The sequence below is a fragment of the Suncus etruscus genome, chromosome 3 (assembly GCF_024139225.1).
Source record: "Suncus etruscus isolate mSunEtr1 chromosome 3, mSunEtr1.pri.cur, whole genome shotgun sequence".
NCBI classification, from domain to species: Eukaryota; Metazoa; Chordata; class Mammalia; order Eulipotyphla; family Soricidae; genus Suncus; species Suncus etruscus.
In genome coordinates this window covers 103,628,421-103,636,876 of record NC_064850.1, presented here as the reverse complement: position 1 = coordinate 103,636,876, position 8,456 = coordinate 103,628,421, and the positions used below count along the sequence as shown (strand labels likewise).

At 39.8% G+C, this 8,456-nt stretch overlaps 1 pseudogene; it reads right to left on the bottom strand.

Moving 5' to 3' along the window:
• Positions 1 to 3,095: 3,095 nt before the first annotated feature.
• On the bottom strand, positions 3,096 to 3,218 carry LOC126004970 (uncharacterized; annotated as a pseudogene).
• Positions 3,219 to 8,456: the final 5,238 nt, after the last annotated feature.

The window sequence follows — 8,456 nt, the reverse complement described above, 5'->3', positions numbered from 1 at the left end:
TATCTGCATGGATTCAGAACCCCCCAAAATCAATGTCCTTAATACAAAAGATATAACTCATTGACTCAAGCACGATTTACATGTATGGAACCAGGTTGCAATTTTGAAGGAGTGAACCAAAGCACTTCTAGTGTGGCCTCAAAAAACAAAATCAAAGCCAAACTAACAAACAAAACCAAACAAAAAAGCTATGAATTTAGAGAATGTTGAATCATGAAAATAAAAAGTAGGGGCCGGAGCGATAGCACAGCGGTAGGGCATTTGCCTTGCACACGGCTGACCCAGGACAGACCTGGGTTTGATCCCCGGCATCCTATATGGTCCCCCGAGCCAGGAGTGATTTCTGAGGGCAGAGTCAGGAGTAACCCCTGAGCATCACTGGGTGTGCAGAAAGAAAGAAAGCAAGAAAGAAAGAAAGAAAGAAAGAAAGAAAGAAAGGAAGGAAGGAAGGAAGGAAGGAAGGAAGGAAGGAAGGAAGGAAGGAAGGAAGGAAGGAAGGAAGGAAGGAAGGAAGGAAGGAAGGAAGGAAGGAAGGAAGGAAGGAAGGAAGGAAGGAAGGAAGGACGGAAAGAAAGAAAGGAATGAAAAGAAAGAAAAGAAAGAAAGAAAGAAAGAAAGAAAGAAAGAAAGAAAGAAAGAAAGAAAGAAAGAAAGAAAGAAAGAAAGAAACTACAGAACAGACGGAATGAAGAATAGAAAGAAAGAAAGAAAGAAAGAGAGAAAGAGAGAAAGAGAGAGAGAAAGAGAGAAAGAGAGAAAGAGAGAGAGAAAGAGAGAAAGAGAGAAAGAGAGAAAGAGAGAGAGAGAGAAAGAGAGAGAGAGAGAAAGAGAGAAAGAGAGAAGAAAGAAAGAAAGAAAGAAAGAAAGAAAGAAAGAAAGAAAGAAAGAAAGAAAGAAAGAAAGAAAGAAAGAAAGAAAGAAAGAAAGAAAGAAAGAAAGAAAGAAAGAAAGAAAGAAAGAAAGAAAGAAAGAAAGAAAGAAAGAAAGAAAGAAAGAAAGAAAGAGAGAGAAAGAAAAGGTGGAGCCTGGAGATAATATAGGACTTAGGTCATGTGTCTAGCATGCATCGAACCTTGGTTCTTTTCTCAACATCAATGGAATTCTTGAGACCATGTGGTATTACCCGGTGCGACTTTGGAGGCCTCCAGCATCACTGGAGTGGCCCAGGATACTCCTATATGGCAAGACCTTAGTAGCACCACTCTAAGCTCCTAAGCTCAACTGTCTAAGAATCACCAATGAGGCCCCAGGTACTAACCTTCCCTTCCCCTAAATAAAGAAAAAAAAGAAAAAGAAACTTCCCTCTAGTATGGGGAGTCAACAAAGGAAACTTGTCAGTTTGCTCTGAGTGAAGGACATAGGGCCACTCTTGATCATCTATTACCAGCTTCCTGGTTTGAGATTTGGATGTATACTGAACTTGGTAAACATCACCCACTAAGGAATAGATAGCAAATGTTATCAGGTCTGTGAAAACAATCCTTCTGTCTTATAGAACAAAAGCAGTTGCAACGGAAACAAATAAGCTTGTGTTTCAATAAAACTTTATTTACAAAACTCATTCCTGAATACAAAGGATCCTAGGGCACACTTTTCAAGTTCTACTGATAACATTTAATAGGATTCCTTCTCCTTAGATCCCTTATAAGATAAAAATTATTAGATAGGAACTAAAAAATGATGTGATTCAAGCAGTAAAGAGTGATTTTGGAAAAGAAGAAAATAAGAGAGACCAGTGTATAGATTTGAAGAAATTAAATGATTTCTATAAATAAAAACTAAAAGTAACTAAAATAAAATGTCAGTGAAAATTATATAATAAGAAAATAACATATAAGTTATCATTAAAATGATGTATTAGTAGAAAAGTTAAAGAACAGGAACAAGAGCTGAGAAATTGTTTATTAGGTCTTAATAAATTACCCAGGGGCCGGGCGGTGGCGCTGGAGGTAAGGTGCCTGCCTTGCCTGCGCTAACCTAGGACGGACCGCGGTTCGATCCCCCGGCGTCCCATATGGTCCCCCAAGAAGCCAGGAGCAACTTCTGAGCGCATAGCCAGGAGTAACCCCTGAGCCTCACAGGGTGTGGCCCAAAAACCAAAAAAAAATAAAAAATAAAAAAAAAATAAATTACCCAGACTCAAGTATTGCTTATGAGGGCTAATGTAGAAAAACCTTTATAATTTATATTGTGGAAATAAATGTACATATCTGATTAAAAAAACAAAGTCACCCAGTCCTGGTTCAGAAGGCAATAGAAAAATAAATCCAGAAACTGAATAACTAAATGTGTTTAAGGTAATATTTATCAGTTTCCCTCTCTGTCCATGCTGCCATCACTAGTATAATAATGTCTTTTCTCTCATACTTTCAAAGCCATCACCAATTTCCTGATGCCTAACATTAAAACTTGGGCATTGTCACCCTCTTTTTCCTCAACACTCAGAACCAGTTTATTGTGATTGTTTATATATTTTCAAAAAAATGTATTCTTTTGGGGGGTAGAAGAGCATTGGGGGCCACACCTGGTGGTGTTCAGGTGCTAGTTCTGACAGCATTATTATATTAGCATTGAAGTACACCTACATAATGAAGCTGTAGTTTTTACTCATTAGTCTCATAAATTTCCTTATATAATTCTGGGTCCTCTTAATAGAGATATAAATATATACATTTATTTCTTTTTTTATTTTTATTTTTTTACATTTATTTCTTTAGATAGTTTTAGATAGTAAGGTTTCTTGGTGGATGTGGGTGTGACTAAGAAGAAAAGCCTTGAGGCCCTCAGGCATGCAGGGCCCAATATATGTCAGGGATCAGGGATCTATTTGACTCCACAGATATATGAGATTGTCATATTGTATATTGTTAGCTAGCATGTTTCAAATTCATCGGCATGAAACTCGGTGAAGCCCCAGTTCTTGGAGATATATGTCTTCAAATGGCCAGGGATCATGAACTTGAGCCTGTGTAGTGATCCAATCACACGCAATTTTGTGTGAATAGCCACAAGAGCTGACGGTTTTGGACACTGGCCACTATGTCTTGAGTGAAGCCTAAGCTAGGAATGAGGGCATGAGATAATAATTTCCACCAGGCAGGGACCAAGGTCCCTTAGAGCATGCATACAAGCATCAGGCTGCATATAATGACGTTTTCAGCCATTGCCCCCCAGCTCCCATGGGAGGTGAAGAGCACAGGCAGCTTAATTGGCTGCAGAATTTTTTCATGTCTTATGCTTCATTACAGCAGAACCTAGTCTGACATTATGCTAAGACTGAGATGTTATTTCATAGCAACACGAGCCTCCTAAAAGACATTTATATCACAACAGGGATTTTACAGGGAGGGAGGGAGGGAGAGAGAGAGAGAGAGAGAGAGAGAGAGAGAGAGAGAGAGAGAGAGAGAGAGAGAGAGAGAGAGAGAGAGAGAGAGAGAGAGAGAATTATAGCCTTACCTAGAGAGAAAGCCTGAATTTGTAGAAAAATTAAATAAGGACTACAGACAAAAACTTGACAGACTAAGGTTAAAATTTAAAAGAAAAAGGCAGAATAATTCCTATCATTTGAGATAGGATATTCTGAGAGCAAGAGAGCTCTTGAGGACCCTTAAATCACATCCCTAGAGACTATTCCTCTATTGTTTTGGTCTTCTCTGTTTAACTAGATTCAAGAACCTTGATTGAAAGATATGAGCATAGATATCCTCCATTACTTTTGGGTCTTTGTCCTGCCTTTTAGAGCCCATTCTGGATTCACAAAAGGTGTCAAATCCATGCTGGTTAATGACATAATTGGGCAAATATGTCTATATAGTAGCATGACTCTTGAACTGAAGCACATCATGGTACAATGCTACTTCCATCTTCCAGGTTACTTCCCATAGAGCCCCCTCCTGTAAAACATTTCCTCCCAAGAAAAAAGTCATAGTCTGTGCTGGGAATGTAGCTCAGTATATAGCCTGGTCAGTCTAAATGAGGCCATGGAGTCAATTCCTAGCACTTAATTAGTTAACTAATTAAAATTAAATCCTAGGGCAATAGTAAAGGTATTGGGGCACTTGTCTTGCAGACAGTTGACCTTGGTTCGATCCCTGGCACTGCTTTGGTTCCCTGAACTCTGCTAGAAGTGAACGCTGAGCACAGAAACAAGAGTAAATTCTGAGCACCACTGGATTTGGCTCAAACCACTTCCCCTGGCCAAAAAAAAAAAAAAAAAAAAAACACCAAAAATCTGGTTTTGGGGATGTTTTTGAATATAAGCAAATCAAAAGTATTTAGTCAATATAAATGGGTGGATTTTATTTCCTTTGAAATATTGACCTGTCTTGATGCATATCAGAATGTGGCAGAGACTCAAACCAAGGCTTCACCTCTTTCAGATAAACACTCTAACATTGAGCTCCTGTACTGGCCTATAAGCTCATTTTCATCATTGTAAACAGGACAAGCATTTGTTTCTTTCCATAATTTTTTTTGGCTTTTTGAGCCACACCCATTTGATGCTCAGGGGTTACTCCTGGCTAAGCGCTCAGAAATTGCCCCTGGCTCGGGGGGACCGTAGGGGACGCCGGGGGGATCTAACGGCAGTCCTTTCTTGTCTAGTGCTTGCAAAGCAGACAGACACCTTACCTCTAGCACCACCTCACAGGCCCCTCTTTCCATATTTTTCATTTTCTATAATGGTTACACCTAAGATGTGTGGTACAAAAAGAATCAAGCTTGACTACTCATTTAAATTTTGTCTCCAATATTTAGACTCTGACTTTTACACAGGAGGTTTCCATTTGTTTCTGGCAGGTTGTTGGAAGGTTTTGGAATCATAATAGTAGAGATTGTGCATGAAGTGCCACAGAGAACAAAGCAGGTAGTATTTTAAGCCAAATTACTTTAAAAGAAAGCCATGATGGCTAACTTCTTTCAAAGCAGCAACAAAAATGGGTACACTTTAAAAAGCATAACCAGTAATCCTTACAGAATTGTTGCTATAATCAGACGAGGCAAAAGTACAGATAGTTCTTATAACCTCACCCAACCTGAATCACCATGAACTGCCATAAGTAGAGAGTGCCAAACTGTGAGATCAATAGAGATTAAAAACAAACAGAAAGCAGAAACTATGATATCACATAGTTTAAAAATCACCAGGTGATCACCCAGTCAGAAGAGACCCCTTAGTGCAAGTCTAGGAGTGAACCATGAGCACCACTGGGTATGGCCCCCCCAAAGGAAAACAAAAAACAAAAATACTTGGGGCACCAGAGATTGTGCCTCAATAAAATACTTACCTTTTTTAAAAATGCTTATCTTGAATATGTCGGGTCCTTCTTCAATTGCCAAGACTACAGGAAAGAAAAATCTTTAGAAATCACAATCAAGGGTCATTAAATAGAGACTTAGTAGGATAGTACAGTGGGGTAGATGCTTCCATTGTTTGCAACTGACCAAGATTTAATATTCATCCTCATAAATTGTCCCCAGAACATTGTCAGGAGTGATCTTGAGCTCAGAGCCAGAAGTAAGCCATGAGAACAGTCATGGCTCCAAAATAAAACAAAAAATTTATCAAGTGTATAATTGACTTTAAGGTAATGTAAGACACTATAAATGATAACACTAAAATATGATTTACAAAGCCAGAGAGATGGTATAAAGGTTAAGGTACTTGTCTTGTATGCAGCTGCCTCTGATTGGACTAAATGACCTATGTATGCTCTACATATGGTCAGGGAACCACACATGATCTCCAGTACTTCCATAAGGGATCCCTGAGTACAGGTGTTCCTGAACACCACCAGGCCTGGCCCCCAAGATCCCTAAAATAAAAAGTAAGTAAATAATAAATCACAAAATTAAAAATATGCCTTAAGAGTTTCATTTATTTTTACAGTGCCAGGAATGTAATTATAGTCTTACAAAAGCAAAACACGAGCTCCTCCACTGAGTCGTACCTCTGAGGCAGCATGTTTTTTATTATTTTATTTAATTGGTTTTGTGGCCACACCCAACAGTGCTCTGGACTTTATATCTAGCTCTATCCTCCAGGATCATTTCTGGCAAACCATATTTGAGATGCCAGAGATCGAGCCAAGCTTTGCTTCATGCAAGGCAAATACCTTATTCATTGTACTGTCTCTCCAAACTTCTTTTAGTCATTTTGATTAAAGGTTCACTTTAATATCACCATCACATCATCTGATATAATCTTGACAATTTCATTCTCAATCTGTGTTGCTTTCTAAGTTCACGAAGTGTTGATTTACATATAGAAAACTCATCTGAATGTTAAGTTTGAATGCTGATGATCTTGCACCTTCTAAAAATCTGAACGCATGCATGATTTGGAAGAACCTTAAAATATCAGCTTCAACCAAGTGATAACCTCTGTGAATATTTTGCTAACTTTGTAGATCTTTCTTAGCTTCCTTAAACATGTTTTATTAGAGAATCTTCCATTTGGCAATCTGTGATGGAAAAACTGGATAGGATTCTCTAAAATGGAGAGACGTTTTATCACTTAAATATGTATTTACCCCAGAATCAGAACTTCAGTGTTCTAAAAGTTAAGAGTTATAGTTCTGTGTGTCAAAGGGGTGTGTGTCATTTAGGCTCGCCAGTGATGGCTAACCTTTTTGAGCCCGAGTGCCCAAACTGCCGCACAATGCCCGGTCCTCCCAATGGCCAGTCCGGCCCTATTGCCAGGTGAGCTGCAAAGCAGACACAGGCACACTCGCCTACCGCCGCGCTACATATCTTAATTGCGGACTTTCCCGCGTGCCAGCTGCAAGGCCTTCGCGTGCCACTGCTGGCTCACGTGCCATAGTTCACCATCGAGGATAGGAAGTGATTGCTTTTGTTTTGTATGGATTTGGGTTTGGGGGTCACACCTGGCTGTGCTCAGGCTTACTCCTGGCTCTATGCTCAGGGATCATTGCAGTGCCAAGGATGGAACTAAGGTTAGCTGTGTACAAGGCAAATGCTTTATCTGCTATACTATTGCTTTAGCCCCCGTTGACTGTTTTCATGAATGTTTTAGGAGGAAGTGTTGCCAAATGAGGTCTCATAGTCTAAGAACACTTTAGGGTGCACTGGAACCATTTGTTCTGGATCAGGGCCAAGTCTTAGTGGTCAGTGATGTTGATGAGCAACTCCTGGCAACAGAGTTTTCAGAAAGAACAATCCAAATAGACTGTTGGCTGCCCTGTGGATTCGTTCCAAGGCACATTTTTGTCTCTGGATGATCAAAGCCTGGTCTGATAGGCTCCAAAAGCAATAATTGGCATAATTAGCCAATAATTTTGCAGCAGAGTTATTAGCAACTGCTAGCTAACTCGTTTGCATGCTAATGTTTGGGTGGGGAGATAAAAGGTTTTTTGAGACTGACATTTTTTTAGAAATGGACTTGAGGTCTTGCTAGCATTGGCTGTTGGAATCATGTATAGGAAATGGTGCTTAGATTGTGTCCCTGGAGAAACCTTTGAAGGAGCTGGTGCAAGATGGAGATGGTTTCTAAGTCTTCGTGGTCCACAGTGACCTTCCCTACATAATGCTGTAAGGAGGACAAAGAACAAAGAGAAGTGAATTAGCTGAGGTTTACAGTTCTAGTATTTGGCCACAAGAAAGAAGAGCCAAATCACCTGCCACCTCTCAAGATAGAAAAGCAACACAGCTACTGCAGAGAGAGTCAGGTAAACAAAAGGCCACAGTGCCACACTCAGCTGTGAAAGAAAATATAGCCAATGTCTGGTCCAGGCCCTTCCCAAGCATAGAAACAAAATTAGGAGCATCCCTAAATGGGAAGCGTCACATCCTTCAGGCTCACATTGGCTACCTAAGGATTCTTTTGTTTTGTTTTGTTTTGGTTTTGGTTTTTTTTTTTTTTTTACCCTTAAGGAAAGCATTCTTTCTCTTTTGGAAGGAAGCTGGACACACCCTTTGGTACTCAGGGACAATTCCTGGCCCTATGAAAGGATTTGGCAGTGCTCAGATGGGCATACATAGTGCTAAGATTGTGTCTGGGTGACAGACACTTCTGCCATTTGTAAGGTACGTTATCTTACCTCCTAAAACCCACGTCTCTGGGCTGAAGGCTAGAAAATTTTCCTCTTTGTTTTTTGTTTGTTTTATCTTTATTTTGAATTTTGGCTTTTGAACACACTTGGCGATACAAGGCATACTCCTAGTGGTGCTCTGGTGATTATATGGAAGTGCCCAGGATTGAACTAAAGTCAGCCGCTTGCAAGGCAAGGCCTAAACCCCTGCATTATCTCACTGGTCCCATGAATTCTTTCTCTCTGTTGACTAGCAGCAGAGAAACCAGACACTTTTACTCCTACTTTCCAAATTGTGGAGTTGTAGATGGTGATGTGGGAGATAGTCCAATTCCTGGGAGCAGGATAAATATATTATCTCTATTTTTTCTTAGGAACAATAGAGAATTAAGGATTGTTTGCTGCAGC